A 15746-nucleotide genomic window follows, 5' to 3' on the forward strand; every position below is an offset into this window, starting at 1 on the left:
GTAAGAAAATAACTGCAGATGCTGGTACAAATCGAAGGTATTTATTCACAAAATGCTGGAGTAACTCAGCAGGTCAGGCAGCATCTCAGGAGAGAAGGAATGGGTGAGGTTTCGGGTCGAGACCCTTCTTCAGACTGAATAGGCAAAGATCAGATCAGCCATGTTCTTATTAAATGGTGGAGCGGATTGGAGAGACCTACAGTCCAGTCCTGCCCCTGCTTATTGATGTTCATGCTGCATTGGTTTTTGCTGTAGGAGTTGATAAAAAGGCCAGCAACTTATCTTGGGGTCTAACAAGACTCAAGAGCTGGCATCATCTCATTCAGCCAAATTAGTTGTTCCCAGTGTTTAATTGAAGGAATTTGCTGCTGGTGGGAGTTGCAGTCTGACAATGCAGGGGGCGCGGGAGTCATTGATTGAGGGGGCATGCACAAAGGCACAGCTCACAGACATCCCTGGCAACCCGGGTCCAACCCTGGACTTAATGCTGTCTGTGTGGAGCGTGCACCTTCTCCCTGTGACCATGTGAGCTTTCTGCAGTAGCTCGGTGCCTCTTGCTCATATCAAAGACACACGGACACGCACAAAACCCACGCAAGAGTAAAATATCAGACAAGTCTTCAAAGGTAATGACGAAGGGGTCTGAAGAAGAGTCCGACCCAAAATGTCACCTTTTCCTTTTCTCCAAAGATGTTGCCTTACCTGCTGAGTGACTACAGCATTTTATGTCTATCTTTGGTATAAACCAGCATCTGCAGTTCATTTTTGTTACATAGGGCTTTGTAGGTTAGTTGGCCTCTGTAAACTTCCCCTGGTGTGTGGGGAGTGGGAAAGTGGGATGACATAGAACCAGTGTGGATGGGTGATCGATGGTCGGTGTGGACTTGGTGAATTAAAGGGCCTGTTTCCATGCTGTATCTTTAAAAACTGGGGGGAAAACCTCAAACACAGCTTAACCAAAATCCTATAAAGATGTAGACACAAAATGCTGGAGTAACTCAGGCTGAGTAACTCAGAGAGAAGGAATGGGTGACGTTTCGGGTCGAGACCCTTCTTCAGACTGATGTCAGGGGAGGGGGCGGGACAAAGATAGAATGTAGTCGGAGACAGGAAGACTAGTGGGAGAACTGGGAAGGGGGAGGGGAAAGAGCAGGAAAGCTGTCTGACCCGCTGAGTTACTCCAGCATTTTGTGTCTACCTTCGATTTTAACCCGCATCTGCAGTTTTTTCCCTATAAAGCTGTACATGGGGGAATTGGTAAGAATGTGGGGAGAATAAAGGAAGATTAGATTGGGTTAAGTGTGACAGGTATGAACATTGATTTCTCTCATTTGAAGTAATTCCCACATTGGCTCCCCTCCCCCCTCTCCCACCCTACTCGTCCTACCAGTTCCACTGTTCGCATCCTTGTATCCCTCTTGTTATCACATTATCCCCAGCCAACAATGTACCATTATGGGCTCCACCCTTCCTGAGATCATCTACTGCTGGTCCTGATTTGTTCTGGCCTTTCCTCGCCTCCAGTTTATTTCTTCCACCCCATCTCTACTTTCAGTCTGAAGAAAGGTTCCAACCCAAAATGTCACCCATTCTTTCTCTCTCGAGACGCTGCCTGACCCGCTGAGTTACTCCAGCAGTTTGTGTCTATCTGCAGCCCCTTGTGTCTCCATGCATAAAGGGTTCTTTGGTTAGTTTCTATTTTCTTACATTTCTAAAGCACCTTCAGTGCGCTGATCAATATCCTGGCGTGTGGTGGATGGGAGTGGGATGCGTGCAGTATTTGTTCTTTCTGTCTCTCTGTCACTGCATCTCAAGCAGGCTGGGACGGGAACTATAAACAGGATGAGCTTTGGCCCACTCAAATCTCCCTGCAGATCAGGGGTCATTTCTGGGACAGCTGTTAGCTGAGCGTTTTTTTGCTTCATTTCTATGGATCCCGACAACTGAAGGGCAGAACCGTTGGGATGTGGAATGAAACATCACAACAGGTAGCCAGTGCCATCTTCTTCTCTGCTGGGCAGCAGGGCAAAGGCCGTGGACGGCGATAGAATTAACAAGCTCATCAGGAAGGCTGGCTCCGTCCTGGGGGTGGAGTTGGATTCACGAGAGGTGGTCTTGGAGGGGAGGATGCTCCTCAAACTGCGGAGCATCCTGGACAATACAGCTCACCCCCTCCATGACACACTGGTCAACCTGAGGAGCACCTTCAGCAACAGACTGGTCCCACCAAGATGCAGCACAGAATGCCACAGGAGATCCTTCTTCCCTGTGGCTCTCAAACTGTACAACTCCTCCCCCTTCTGTCATGGGAAAGACTGAGATTGAGACTGACTCCCACCCCCTCCCCAATCTTTACACATCCCCTAATCCTTTCCACTCATCACTTTAATTTCATGTTTCGTGTATTTTGTGTTTTATGACTGTTGGCAGATCAATTTCCCTCCTGGGATACATAAAGTTCCATCGTATCGTATCGTATCCCTTCATCTTCCAGGTTGTCCACAGTCAGATCCTGAGAGCCCAAGTGGCATGTGAACTGTTTCCACAATTCCTTGTGACAGAGAAGGAGGCCATTTGGCCCACTTGAGTCCGTGCCAGGTCTCAGTCACATTCCTCCATTTAGATTCCCTACATTTCCATAAAGTATCTCCAGATTCTAACAAAGACATCGAACGCTGGAGTAACTCAGCAGGTCAGGCAGCATCCCTGGAGAACATGGATAGGTGACATTTCACAAAGTGCTGGAGTAACTCAGCGGGTCAGGCAGCATCTCTGGAGAACATGGATAGGTGACGTTTCACAGAGTGCTGGAGTAACTCAGCGGGTCAGGCAGCATCTCTGGAGAACATGGATAGGTGACGTTTCACAGAGTGGTGGAGTAACTCAGCGGGTCAGGCAGCATCTCTGGAGAACATGGATAGGTGACGTTTCACAGAGTGCTGGAATAACTCAGCGGGTCAGGCAGCATCTCTGGAGAATATAGAAAGGTGACGTTTCGGGTCTGAACCATTCTTCAAAATTCTGAAAGATGGTCCCGACCTGAAACATCACCTATCTATATTCTCCAGAGATGCTGCCTGACCCGCTGAGTTACTCCAGCACTTTGTGTCTCTTTTCTGTGAATCAGCATCTGCGGTTCCTTGTTGCTCCAGATTCCAACTGCTACCGAGACGCTTGAGGCAATATACCTGCACACTTGTAGCCAATTAATTCACCAATCTGTGCATCTTTGGGATTGGGGAGGAACCATATGGGATCACCATGCAAACTCCACACTGACAGCACCAGTGTCGACAATGCCAGGGTACTTTCCTACATGTTGGAAAAGGTGCAGGAAAGTTATATCCCGATCACACCAGGAATGCACTGGCAGAGAGCTCTGAGAAACACACTCGTATTCCCAATCAGGTAAAAGAAAAAACGGTTGATTGGGATAAACCCAGATTGAGAAGATTTCATTTTAATATTATGAATGAAAAAAAAAAAAATTAGCTCTAAACAAAAGGAATGAAGTTCTTCTGAGGGACTTTCCACAATCGCACGCGATTTATTTCTTCCTCTATTGACCCAGTGATTGGCCTGTACAGCAGACCTGGCGGTGGAGGCAGCAGATTCAGGAAGCAACTGCAGCCAGCTGCCTCTGTGTTCGTTTCAATTCAGTAGATGGAGATTTTTTTGTGAACCGCCACTCAAATGCTGGGCCTCATTTCACACAGGCACAGCTGGGAGGCCAGTGGAGGAAGCACAAAAACCAGCTCCTCCTACCCAGAATGAGCCGACTTTATGAAGGAGAACACTTTATTCGCTTCTGTTTAGTTCAGATTATTGTCACGTGTGCTGAAGTACAGTGAAAAGCTTTTGTTGCGTGCTAACTAGTCAGCAGAAAGATTATACAATCTTATGGTTACAATCGATCCATTTACAGTGTATAGATACATGATTAGGAACTGCAGACCCTGGTTTAAACCGAAGATGGACACAAAAAGCAATACCTTTGGAATTGCCAATACCTTTGGAATTGATGGGGTAGACAGTCAGAACCTTTCACTCAGGCTGGCAATGTCAAAGACCAGAGGGTAAAGCTTTAAGGTGAGAGGGTCAAAATTCAAAGGAGATGTGTGGGGTAACATTTTTACACAGAGAGAGGTCGGTGTCTAGAATGTGCTGACAGCAGTGGTGGTGGAGATAGATATGATAGTGGCATTGACGAGGTTTTTAAGTTGGGCACATGGATATGCAGGGAATGGAGGGGTATGGATGATGTGCAGGCAGCTGAAATTAGTTTATCTTTGGCATCATGTTCGGCACAAACACCATCCATGGCCTGGAGGGCATGCTGTTCCTTGTTGTGTGGTGAATCTGTGGAATTCTCTGCCACAGATGGTAGTTGAGGCCAGTTCATTGGCTATATTTAAGAGGGAGTTAGATTTGGCCCTTTTTGCTAAAGGGATCAGGGGGTATGGAGAGAAGGCAGGTACAGGTTACTGAGCTGGATGATCAGCCATGATCATATTGAATGGCGGTGCAGGCTCGAAGGGCCGAATGGTCTACTCCTGCACCTATTTTCTATGTTTCTATGTTTCTATGTTCTATGTTCGACACAAAATCCCATTTTATTCTCTTCACGTTCCCACCAACTTTCCCCTGCCCCTCCACAATCCATCAGTCACCCGCACACCAGAGGAAATTTGGTGTGTGGGTGGGTTGTAGAATCTGGGAGGAATTGAGAGAAAAGTAAATGGGATTAGTGTTGGAATGGTGTACATTGCTGCTTGACATTTGGTGTAGACTTGATGGGCTGAAGGGTCAGTACCTGTGCTCCACATCTCTATGGACGTCAAGCATGAAACTGTTCCGTCGTAACGGACGTTGGTGAGTTCAGCACGGTGACCCATGTCGAAGTGTTACAAATACTTGCATGTAGCACTACAGGTGCGATCTTTGCACATTCACATCCTGACACAAGCAACTCTCTTCCAGTTACACGTGAATGTTGCTGAATGGATACGGCACTAAAGGGAAGCAGGAAGATAAGTAACCCCCCCCCAAGGGATTTAGTTAGAGATACAGTGCGGGAACAGGCCCTTCGGCCCACCGAGTCTGCACTGACCAGCGATCCCTGTACAATAACACTATCCTACACACACTCGGGACAATTCACGCCTATACCATGCTAATCAACCTACAAATCTGAACGCCTTTGGAGTGTGGGGGGAATTCTCCGAAGACCCACGCGTTCACGGGGAGAACGTACAAGACAGCATCTGTAGTCAGGATGGAACCCGGGTCTCTGGCGCTGTGAGGCAGCAACTCTACCGCTGCACCATCTTGTTTGAGCAAGATGCATCACCTCACACCGACGCTGAACCACATCCTCTGATTCTAATCTGATTTGTGCCTTCTGAACATCTTCTAGATAACTAACTATGTGTCCTGTTCTGGCCTTAGTTACTAATTTTAACCCAAACCTTGATTTTAGCAGTGAATAAAGGTAGCTCTGGAACTCAACCCTGTGATCACCATTGCCATTTTCATCCATCTGCTTTTAACTATTTTAACTGTTCCTTTAAAAGACACAAATTGCTGGAGCAACTCAGCGGGTCTTGTAGTGGAACATGGATAGGAGACGTGGTGATGTTTCAGGTCAGGACTCTTCTTCGGACATTGTGGGTGGGATTGGGTAGGAAGAAAGCTGGCTGCAGGTAACAGGTGAACACAGGTAACACATGTTGGGGGAGTCCAGAACCAGGGGTCACAGTTTAAGAATAAGGGGTAGGCAATTTAGGACGGAGATGAGGAAAAACATTTTCAGTCAGGGAGTTGTAAATCTGTGGAATTCTCTGCCTCAGAAGGCAGTGGAGGCCAATTCTCTGGATGCTTTCAAGAGAGAGCTAGATAGAGCTCTTAAAGATAGCGAAATCAGGGGGTATGGGGAGAGGGCAGGAACGGGGTACTGAGTGTGAATGATCCGCCATGATCACATTGAATGGCGGTGCTGGCTCGAAGGGCCAAATGGCCTACTCCTGCACCTATTGTCTATTGTCTAAGGCGGTAGGGGGTTGATAGGCAGATGGTCGGACAAAGGCCAGAGATGATAAAAACAGAAGGTGTGAGACAAAAGGATTGAAGAGTTGTGAATTTTGAAGCTAGAGGAAGGAATGTAGGTGGGGCACAGGGGAGAAAGGGGATGGGGAATAAACGGGGGGGGGGAGAAATTGGAGGGGGGGAATAAAGGGATGTGTAGGGAAGACAAGGGAGAGAAGGGGTTATTAGATGTCACCTAAAATTGGAGAATTCAATGTTCATACCGTTAGGTTGTAAGCTGCCCAAGTGGAATATCAGGTGCAGTTCCTCCAGTTTGCTTGTGGCAGGGCAATGGAAGAGGCCAACTTTCCGCTGCCAACACCACCCCAGTCATTAATCGTTCACTATTTAATGTTCTGGGGAACTCTAACAACTCCTTGGGGAAATGGAACGTAGTTCTCCAGGTCTCGTGGTGTGACTCACACCTCCCACAAATTGTTCCCTTTTGAGGTTATTCTGACGAGAGAAATTTCGCACGTCCTGACCACTTTTTACATAACACTGCGCATTATGTCAGCCTAATAGATTCCTTCTCCATCAGCGCTTTAGGTAACGGGGAGCAACTTACAGAGGGGGAGGCGTTGGGGCATGTTGAGCGTTGCTGATGAGATGCCAGGGGGCGATGGGCAGCTGAGGTCTCACCCACAGAGAACCTGAGGACATTTCAACACCGACGAGACACAAGGAACTGCAGATGCTGCAATCCTGCGATAAAACACGAAGTGCTGGAGTCACTCAGCAGGCCAGCTCGGTAGCGCAGCGGTAGAGTTGCTGCCTTACAGGAGATCGTTATCGAAACGTATGAGATTATTAAGGGGTTGGACACGTTAGAGGCAGGAAACATGTTCCCAATGTTGGGGGAGTCCAGAACAAGGGGCCACAGTTTAAGAACAAGGGGTAGGCCATTTAGAACTGAGATGAGGAAAAACTTTTTCAGTCAGAGAGTCGTGAATCTGTGGAATTCTCTGCCTCAGAAGGCAGTGGAGGCCAATTCTCTGAATGCATTCAAGAGAGAGCTGGATAGAGCTCTTAAGGATAGCGGAATCAGGGGGTATGGGGAGAAGGCAGGAACGGGGTACTGATTGAGAATGATCAGCCATGATCACATTGAATGGCGGTGCTGGCTCGAAGGGCCGAATGGCCTCCTCCTGCACCTATTGTCTATTGTCTATTGAATGCAGCGCCGGAGATCCGGGTTCCATCCCGACTACGTTTGTTGTCTGTACGGAGTTTGTACATTTTCCCTGTGACCTGCGTGGGTTTTCCCCGAGACCTTCGGTTCAAGTAACCCTTGTATTCCCTCCCCCACCCTGGTCATCCTCTAGTCTCACTGTTTGTACCTCTTTGTTATCACCTCCTCCACAGCCAACAATGGACAATTGTGGGCTCCTTGGCCATTGGTGCCGGCTCTGATTGTACTGTACCGTTTCATACATCTAGTTTCACTCTCACCCGACTCTCAGTCTGAGGAAGGATCTTGGCCCTTACACTGCACCCATTCTTTTTCTCCAGAGATGATGCCTGACCCGCTGAGTTACTCCAGCACTTTGTGGCGATATCCCAGAGAGGGTTGTATAGGAAAATAACTGCAGATACCGGTACAAATCGAAGGTATCACAAAATGCTGGAGTAACTCAGCGGGTCTGAAGAAGGGTCTCGACCAAAAAAACGTCACCCATTCCTTCCCTCCAGAGATGCTGCCTGTCCCGCTGAGTTACTCCAGCATTTTGTGGCTATCTTCGGCATAAACCAGCATCTGCAGTTCCTTCCTATACAGGTAGGTATTCTAGTGGCAACTAATGAAAACTGTGGCTGGTGCGTCTCACATTAAGAGCGCATGTCTATTTAACTGTGCGCATAGATGGTTGGCAGGAACTGATATCACCTTTGCTACCAATTTTGAAAGCTAAAAATGTGTCTTGCTTTTCATCAGATGAGTAGCCAGCTGTGTGCAGAAGCGAACACAAAGAGAGACTGTGCGTGAGTCTGCTTTCAGTATTGTTTCCCAGTCAGCCTCATGGTTTAGTTATCTCTGTACATTTGGGGTCTTTCCTTATCGCACTGATATCATATGCAAACTGAGAACACTCAATAAACATGGTTTACAGAAGATCTGATTAATTATATGTCCATAAGTCAAAGGAGCAGAATTAGGCCATTCAGCCCATCAGGTCTATCTTTCCCTCTCAACACCATTCTCCTGCCTTCTCCTTTTGACACCCTTGGAGTTTTAGTTACTTTGAGGGAGCAGAGTTGAGAGGCGTTTCCACTGTGTGGAGGTGCACCATGTGTATGTCCCCTGACGTTCAGGTCAATGATATGCTGGACATGGAGCTACATGGACTAAGATCGAGGGCACCCATGTGTTTAGTGCCCCAGAGATGCATTCAGAATTGCAGGGATCAAAGGGTGAACAAGAGAGCCGGATGTGTTTCACAGTAAGCCTCATGGTCTAATTATCTCCGTGTTGGAAGGAACTGCATAGACTGGTTTAAACCAAAGATAGACACAAACAACTGGAGTAACTCAGTGGACCAGGCATCGTTTCTGGGTTGAGACGCCTTTCCAGACTGAGAGTCAGGGGAAAGTTATCTCTGTACAGTTTGGGCAACACAGTGACACAGCGGTAGAGTTGCTGCCTTACAGCGCCAGAGACCCCGGTTCCATCCTGACTACGGGTGCTGTCTGTACGGAGTTTGTACGTTCTCCCCGTGACCGCGTGAGTTTTCTCCGGTGCTCCGGTTTCCTCCCGCGTTAGTGATACTTTTTTCAAAACTCTTTAGATTCTGGAGTAGTTCCTGAGGACTGGAGGGTAGCTAATGTAAACCCACTTTTTAAAAAAGGGAGGGAGAGAGAAAACGGGGAATTATAGACCAGTTAGCCTAACATCGGTAGTGGGGAAAATGCTAGAGTCAGTTATTAAAGATGTGATAGCATCACATTTGGAAAGTGGTGAAATCATCGGACAAAGTCAGCATGGATTTACCAAAGGCAAATCATGTCTGACGAATCTTATAGAATTTTTCGAGGATGTAACTAGTAGAGTGGATAAGGGAGAACCAATCGATGTGTTATATCTGTACTTTCAGAAGGCCTTCGACAAGGTCCCACATAGGAGATTGGTGTACAAACTAAAAGCACACGGTATTGAGGGTTCAGTGTTGAGGTGGATAGAAAATTGGTTGGCGGACAGGAAGCAAAGAGTAGGAATAATCGGGTCCTTTTTGGAATGGCAGGCAGTGACTAGTGGGGTACCGCAAGGCTCAGTGCTGGGACCCCAGTTATTTACAGTGTATATTAATGATCTGGAAGAGGGAATTGAATGCAACATCTCTAAGTTTGCGGATGACACGAAGCTGGGTGGCAGTGTTAGCTGCGAGGAGGATGCTAGGAGGCTGCAGAGTGACTTGGATAGATTAGGCGAGTGGGCAAATGCATGGCAGATGCAATATAATGTGGATAAATGTGAGGTTATCCACTTTGGCGGCAAGAACAGGAAAGCAGAGTATTACCTGAATGGTGACCGATTGGGAGAAGGGGAGATGCAACGTGACCTGGGTGTCATGGTGCACCAGTCATTGAAAGCAAGCATGCAGGTGCAGCAGGCAGTGAAGAAAGCGAATGGTATGTTGGCATTCATAGCAAGAGGATTTGAGTTTAGGAACAGGGAGGTTCTGCTGCAGTTGTACAGGGCCTTGGTGAGACCGCACCTGGAGTATTGTGTGCAGTTTTGGTCTCCTAACCTGAGGAAAGACGTTCTTGCCTTTGAGGGAGTACAGAGAAGGTTCACCAGATTGATCCCTGGGATGGCGGGACTTTCATATGAGGAAAGACTGGATAGACTGGGCTTGTACTCGCTGGAATTTAGAAGACTGAGGGGGGATCTTATAGAAACATATAAAATTCTTAAGGGGTTGGAGAGGCTAGATGCGGGAAGATTGTTCCCGATGTTGGGGGAGTCCAGAACCAGGGGTCACAGCTTAAGGATAAGGGGGAAGTCTTTTAGGACCAAGATGAGAAAACATTTCTTCACACAGAGAGTGGTGTGTCTGTGGAATTCTCTGCCACAGAAGGTAGTTGAGGCCAGTTCATTGGCTATATTTAAGAGGGAGTTAGATGTGGCCCTTTTTGCTAAATGGATCAGGGGGTATGGAGAGAAGGCAGGTACAGGCTACTGAGCTGGATGATCAGCCATGATCATATTGAATGGTGGTGTGTACAGGCTCGAAGGGCCGAATGGCCTACTCCTGCACCTATTTCCTATGTTTCTATGTTCCAAAGGTGTACAGGTTTGTAGGTTAATTGGCTTCGGTAAAATTGTTACATTGTCCCTTGTGTAGGATAGCGTTGTGTACGGGGTGATCGCTGGTGGGCACGGACTCGGTGGGCCAAAGGGCCTGTTTCCACAATGCATCTCCAAAATCTAAAGTCCAAAGAGTCTGATTTCCCACAGGGCAGGCTCAGGATGCTGAGGTTTCTCTAGCTTCATTGAGGGGAGCTGATTCTCTCCGTGCTTCCCCCCAAGGCTACAAGCTCCCTGTTCATTCAGTGTTCATCTAGTAAGATGCAGGAAAGGCAGCCCAGTGTGGAAGCCCAGTGTCCGCTCAATCTTCCATTTAAGGTCTCCAGGCTGCATTGTCAAGTGTGTAACACACTCCAGCCTGTGTTCTCCTTTGTGTACAATGCATCCTCTGTGTGATACTTTCCAAATTCAATGTTCCTTTACTAATATTTCGGAGAATACGAAATCAGTGTGAGTAGCAGTGGGATATTAAAGATTCACGTTTATGTTGTTGTCATCGGCAGTGTTGTGGTCTATTTATTTTTGCCCCATTCAGTTTCAGTTGTCTGTGCAATTAAAAAGGCTGAGGCTCTGTGGTTTTTAAGACCTATATGTGTATTAGCACGTGGAGCTGACCTAATTTGGTTAGTTTGCATTGGGGGGTTACGGGCAGTTCACTTGTGAGAAAGACTCTTTCAGTGCAGCACAGAGGGAACTATTAATTCAATAACATGTGGCATTGAAAAGGCTGATTCAATGTTTCGCTGTTAGTGCCTCTGTGATCCAACAGCATGGGAAAGATGATCTGTGCAATGGAAGAGTGAACATGTGTCTGACAATATTTTATCTTGACTTGCGGGAGAGCGAAAAATGGAGTAGGTAGTAAATATTCTACTGGAATAATCATTTCCCCGACTAGTTCAATAGTGTGAAGGTGATATTAATGCGGACACTGCAACAGAGTAAGAAATCTTATATCATAACACAAAGTGCAGGAGGAACTCAGCAGGCCAGGCAGCATCTGTGGAGGGGGGAAGGAATGGACAGGCAACATTTTGGATAGGCACCCTTCTTCAGACTGTCTGAAAAAGGGTCCCAGCCCAAAACATTGGCTGTCCATTCCCTCCACAGATGCTGCCCGACCCGCTGAGTTCCTCCAGCACTTTTGTGTTTTAGTCAATTCAAGCACATACAGTTCCTTGCGTCTCGACAAAACTTGTATGCTTGGTTAAAGGCATGGTGGTGACCTTACCATGTTACGGACCAAGGCAAAGAATGGTGCTGGGTTGCTCCAGACTTGGTCATACATCTAAGGTAGACACAGTATGCTATATTTTAGGTTATCCAGAGGTAATCTGGATCTGCATTAATGATTTGATATTTACATTGATAACAGGCAGTCTTGGAAGTCTATCCTGCCTAGTCAAACCGCATGTCAAAAACCTCGGCATGATATTTGACTCTGCATTAAAATTTGATAAGCAAGTCAACGCTGTGGTAAAAGCCAGCTTCTTCCAACTTCGAACCATAGCTAAAATCAAACCTTTCCTCCAATTCGACGACACAGAAAAAATCATTCACGCTTTCATTTCCTCCTGCCTAGACTACTGCAACTCCCTATACACTGGGATCAGCCAATCTTCCCTGTCCCGCCTGCAAGTGGTCCAAAACGCCACAGCGAGACTCCTGAAGGGTACCCGTAAAAGGGACCACATCACCCCGATTCTGGCCTCTCTCCACTGGCTCCCTGTACGGTACAAAATCAACTTCAAGCTCCTCCTATTCACGTATAAAGCCCTAAATGGACATTCCCCCCCCCCCCCCCTACATCAAAAATCTTCTAACCCCCCTCTCTAACTCCAGGTCCCTCAGGTCGGCCGACTTGGGGCTACTCACTATCCCGCGGTCTAGGCTTAAGTTCAGGGGTGACCGCGCTTTTGCGGTTGCAGCTCCTAGACTGTGGAACAGCATCCCTCTCTCCATCAGAACTGCCCCCTCCATCGACTCCTTTAAGTCCAGGCTCAAAACCTATTTCTACTCCCTAGCGTTTGAGGCTCATTGAGGAGGCGCTGTGAACTGTTTGCGTGCTACTGTATGTTTCTTTTTCTTTTCCATTGGAACCTAATCAGATGTGCAGCACTTTGGTCAACGTGGGTTGTTTTTAAATGTGCTATACAAATAAAATTGACTTGACTTGACTTGACTTGACATTCTACAAAACGTCAATATGGTAATGACAGAGGAGGATGGCAGCAAAGAACAACAGGTTATTGACAGCTGATGAGACACTCATGTTCATAATTGATCGGAGCAGAATTAGGCCATTCAGTCCATCATAGTCTACTCTGCCATTCTAACATGGCTGATCTATCTTTTCCCCTCAACGCCATTCTCCTACCTTCTCCCCATAACCCCTGAGATCTGACATAGTTTAAGGTGGACAGGAGTGAAATGGTGCCCCTGTGGAAGGGGGTGCACAGAAGGCCAGTACAATGTAAATGATACAGAGTGCTGGAGGAATTCAGCAGGTCAAGCAGAATCTCTGGAAAACATGGATAGATGACCTTTCGGGTCAGGATCTGTCTGCAGGCAAAAAGATCCAATCTTTAGGGAGGAGTGCCAGAGCAGAGGGACCATTGTGGGCTCCACCTTTCCTTGGTCATCATTGCTGCCTTTCATCTCTCTTTTTTTTTGCATTTCTTTATTTCTTTCATTAATTTGCTCCATGTGCCTCTTCATATCTCTCCGTTCCCTCTCCCCACTGACTCTCAGTCTGAAGAAAGGTCTCGACCCCTAAAGGCCATCTATTCCTTTTCTCCACAGATGCTGCCTGACCCACTGAGTTACTCCGGCTTTTTGTGTGTCTATCTTTCACATTAATGGCAGGCTGTCCCTTTAAGAGCGAGTAAGGAAGGGAAGAAAGAAATAGAGCTGGAGATTGGGAGCTGTGGGGGGGGGGGGGGGGGGGGGGGGGGGAGAGGGGGGAGAAGGGGGGGAGGGGCAATTAGGAGTGAACCATTTACTGGTGGGGCCTTTAATGGGAAGATACAGAGACCGAGGCATGGGAATTGGATGGATTCATCTGATAAATCTCCTGAAATGTCTCAACCCAAGGCTGAGATGGTCTGATTTAATCCTGAGAATTATTTTTTGTTGATGGTTTGGGTTAATTCCTATAAATAAATAGAAGTTGTATATTCATGTAATGTAACACCACTGTTGAGTCTTTCAAACCATTTCAATCTAAACATTTAAGCTCCAGTCTGGAGAGGAAATTGAGACGGAAACCGACTCTGTATATTCCTGTTACTACAAATATTTACAAAGGTAAGTACTTTCCCAACCCCTCCTTGGAGTAAAAACAGAAAATGTTGGAGATACTCGGTGTGGTCAGTCGGCAACTGTGTACGTGAACGGGAGCAGGCCACTCGGCCTCTCAAGCCAGCCCTGCCATTCAATATGAAGATGACACAAAATGCTGGAGAAACTCAGCGGGTCAGGCAGCATCTCTGGAGACAAGGAATGGGTGACGTTTCGGGTCGAGACCCTTCTTCAGACTGAAGACCTTCCTTCTCCATTCCCATTCCTTCTCTCCAGAGATGCTGCCTGTCCCGCTGAGTTACTGCAGCATTTTGTGTCTACCTTCGGTTTAAACCAGCATCTGCAGTTCAATAGACAATAGGTGCAGGAGGAGGCCATTTGGCCCTTCAAGCCAGCACCGCCATTCAATGTTATCATGGCTGATCATTCTCAATCAGTACCCCTTTCCTGCCTTCTCCCCATACCCCTTGACTCTGCTATCCTTAAGAGCTCTATCCAGCTCTCTCTTGAATGCATTCAGAGAATTGGCCTCCACTGCCTTCTGAGGCAGAGAATTCCACAGATTCACAACTCTCTGACTGAAAAAGTTTTTCCTCATCTCAGTTCTAAATGGCCTACCCCTTATTCTTAAACTGTGGCCCCTTGTTCTGGACTCCCCAACATTGGGAACATGTTTCCTGCCTCTAACGTGTCCAACCCTCCTACACATTTTGTCTGCCATTTTATCGGATCAAGGCTGGCCTCAACTCACACCGGTGAGCCGTTTCATCAGGGCTGGGGTCAGTCAGTGGCTTCACATTGGATCCAGAAAATGGGCGGCCATCGGCAGATGGGGTTGGTTTGATAACACCGACAGCCCCGTGTCCCCCAGGGAAAACACAGAGACTGGGGAAGATCAAACTGCAAAAGCTCCAGGACTTTACTCCGCATAAAGTAGCCTTTCCAATTTCAGCTGTGACCGAGCAAGGAATTAGAGCGGTAGAGTTGCTGCCTTCCAGCACCAGAGACCCAAGTTCGATCCTGACTATGGGTGTTGTCTGTCTGTACGGAGTTTGTACGTTCTCCCCGTGACCATGAGGGGTTTCTCCGAGTGCCCCGGTTCCTCCCACTTCAAAAATGTCCAGGTTTGTTGGTTTATTGGCTTGGTATGAATATAAGTAGTCCCTCGTGTGTGTAGGGTAGTGTTATTGTACGGGGATCGCCGGTCGGCATGGACTGAGTGGGTCGAAAGGCCTGTATCTGCGCTGTATCTTTAAACTAAACTCATGTGTTGGGGAGAGGGGAGGGGGTGTTGGGCGGAGGAAGGGGGTGTTGGGGGAGGGGGGTGTTGGGGGGAGGGAGGGGGGTGTTGGGGGGGGAGGGGGAGTGTTGAGGGGGAGTGTTGAGGGGGGAGTGTTGAAGGGGGAGTGTTGAGGGGGAGTGTTGAGGGGGAGAGTTGAGGGGAGAGTTGAGGGGGAGTGTTGAAGGGGAGTGTTGAGGGGAGTGTTGAGGGGGAGTGTTGAAGGGGAGTGTTGAGGGGGAGAGTTGAGGGGGAGAGTTGAGGGGGAGAGTGTGGAGAGAGAGAGTGTGGGGAGAGAGAGAGTGTGGAGAGAGGAGGGGGGTGTTGGGGAAAGGGGGGTGTTGGGGAGAGGGGGGGTGTTGGGGAGAGGGGGGTGTTGGGGAGAGGGGGGTGTTGGGGAGAGGGGGGGTGTTGGGGAGAGGGGGTGTTGGGGAGGGGAGGGGGGAGTGTTGGGGGGAGGGGAGGGGGGAGTGTTGGGGGAGGGGAGGGGGATGTTGGGGGGAGGGAGGGGGTGTTGGGGAGAGGGTGTGTGTTGGGGGAGGAGTGTGTTGGGGGGGAGTGTGTTGGGGAGGGGGGAGAGGGAGTGTGTTGGGGAGAGGGTGGAGTATTGGGAAGGGGGGAGAGGGGTGTTGGGGAGAGGGTGGAGTATTGGGAAGGGGGAGGGGGAGGGGGTGTTGGGGGGAGGCAGTGTTGAGGAGGGGGAGTGTTGGGAGAGGGAGTGTGGAGAGGGGAGGTGTTGGGGAGGGGGGTGTTGGGGGAGGGAGGGGGTGTTGGGGAGAG

The 15746-nt window shown here is 48.3% G+C and overlaps 2 protein-coding genes across 3 annotated transcripts in view; both read left to right on the forward strand.

The window, feature by feature from the left end:
* Positions 1-15746, forward strand: part of LOC144610708 (sphingosine 1-phosphate receptor 2-like) — an 85228-nt gene that overhangs the window by 34175 nt on the left and 35307 nt on the right. The window lies entirely within an intron of this gene.
* gtf2f1 (general transcription factor IIF, polypeptide 1) overlaps positions 7275-15746 on the forward strand; it is an 86574-nt gene continuing 78102 nt past the window's right edge. The window contains exon 1 of the mRNA XM_078429610.1: positions 7275-7284. The gene's annotated coding sequence lies outside the window, so the exon portion shown is untranslated. The remainder of the gene's footprint in view (positions 7285-15746) is intronic.

Source organism: Rhinoraja longicauda, chromosome 37, assembly GCF_053455715.1.
Source record: "Rhinoraja longicauda isolate Sanriku21f chromosome 37, sRhiLon1.1, whole genome shotgun sequence".
Classification (NCBI taxonomy): Eukaryota; Metazoa; Chordata; class Chondrichthyes; order Rajiformes; family Arhynchobatidae; genus Rhinoraja; species Rhinoraja longicauda.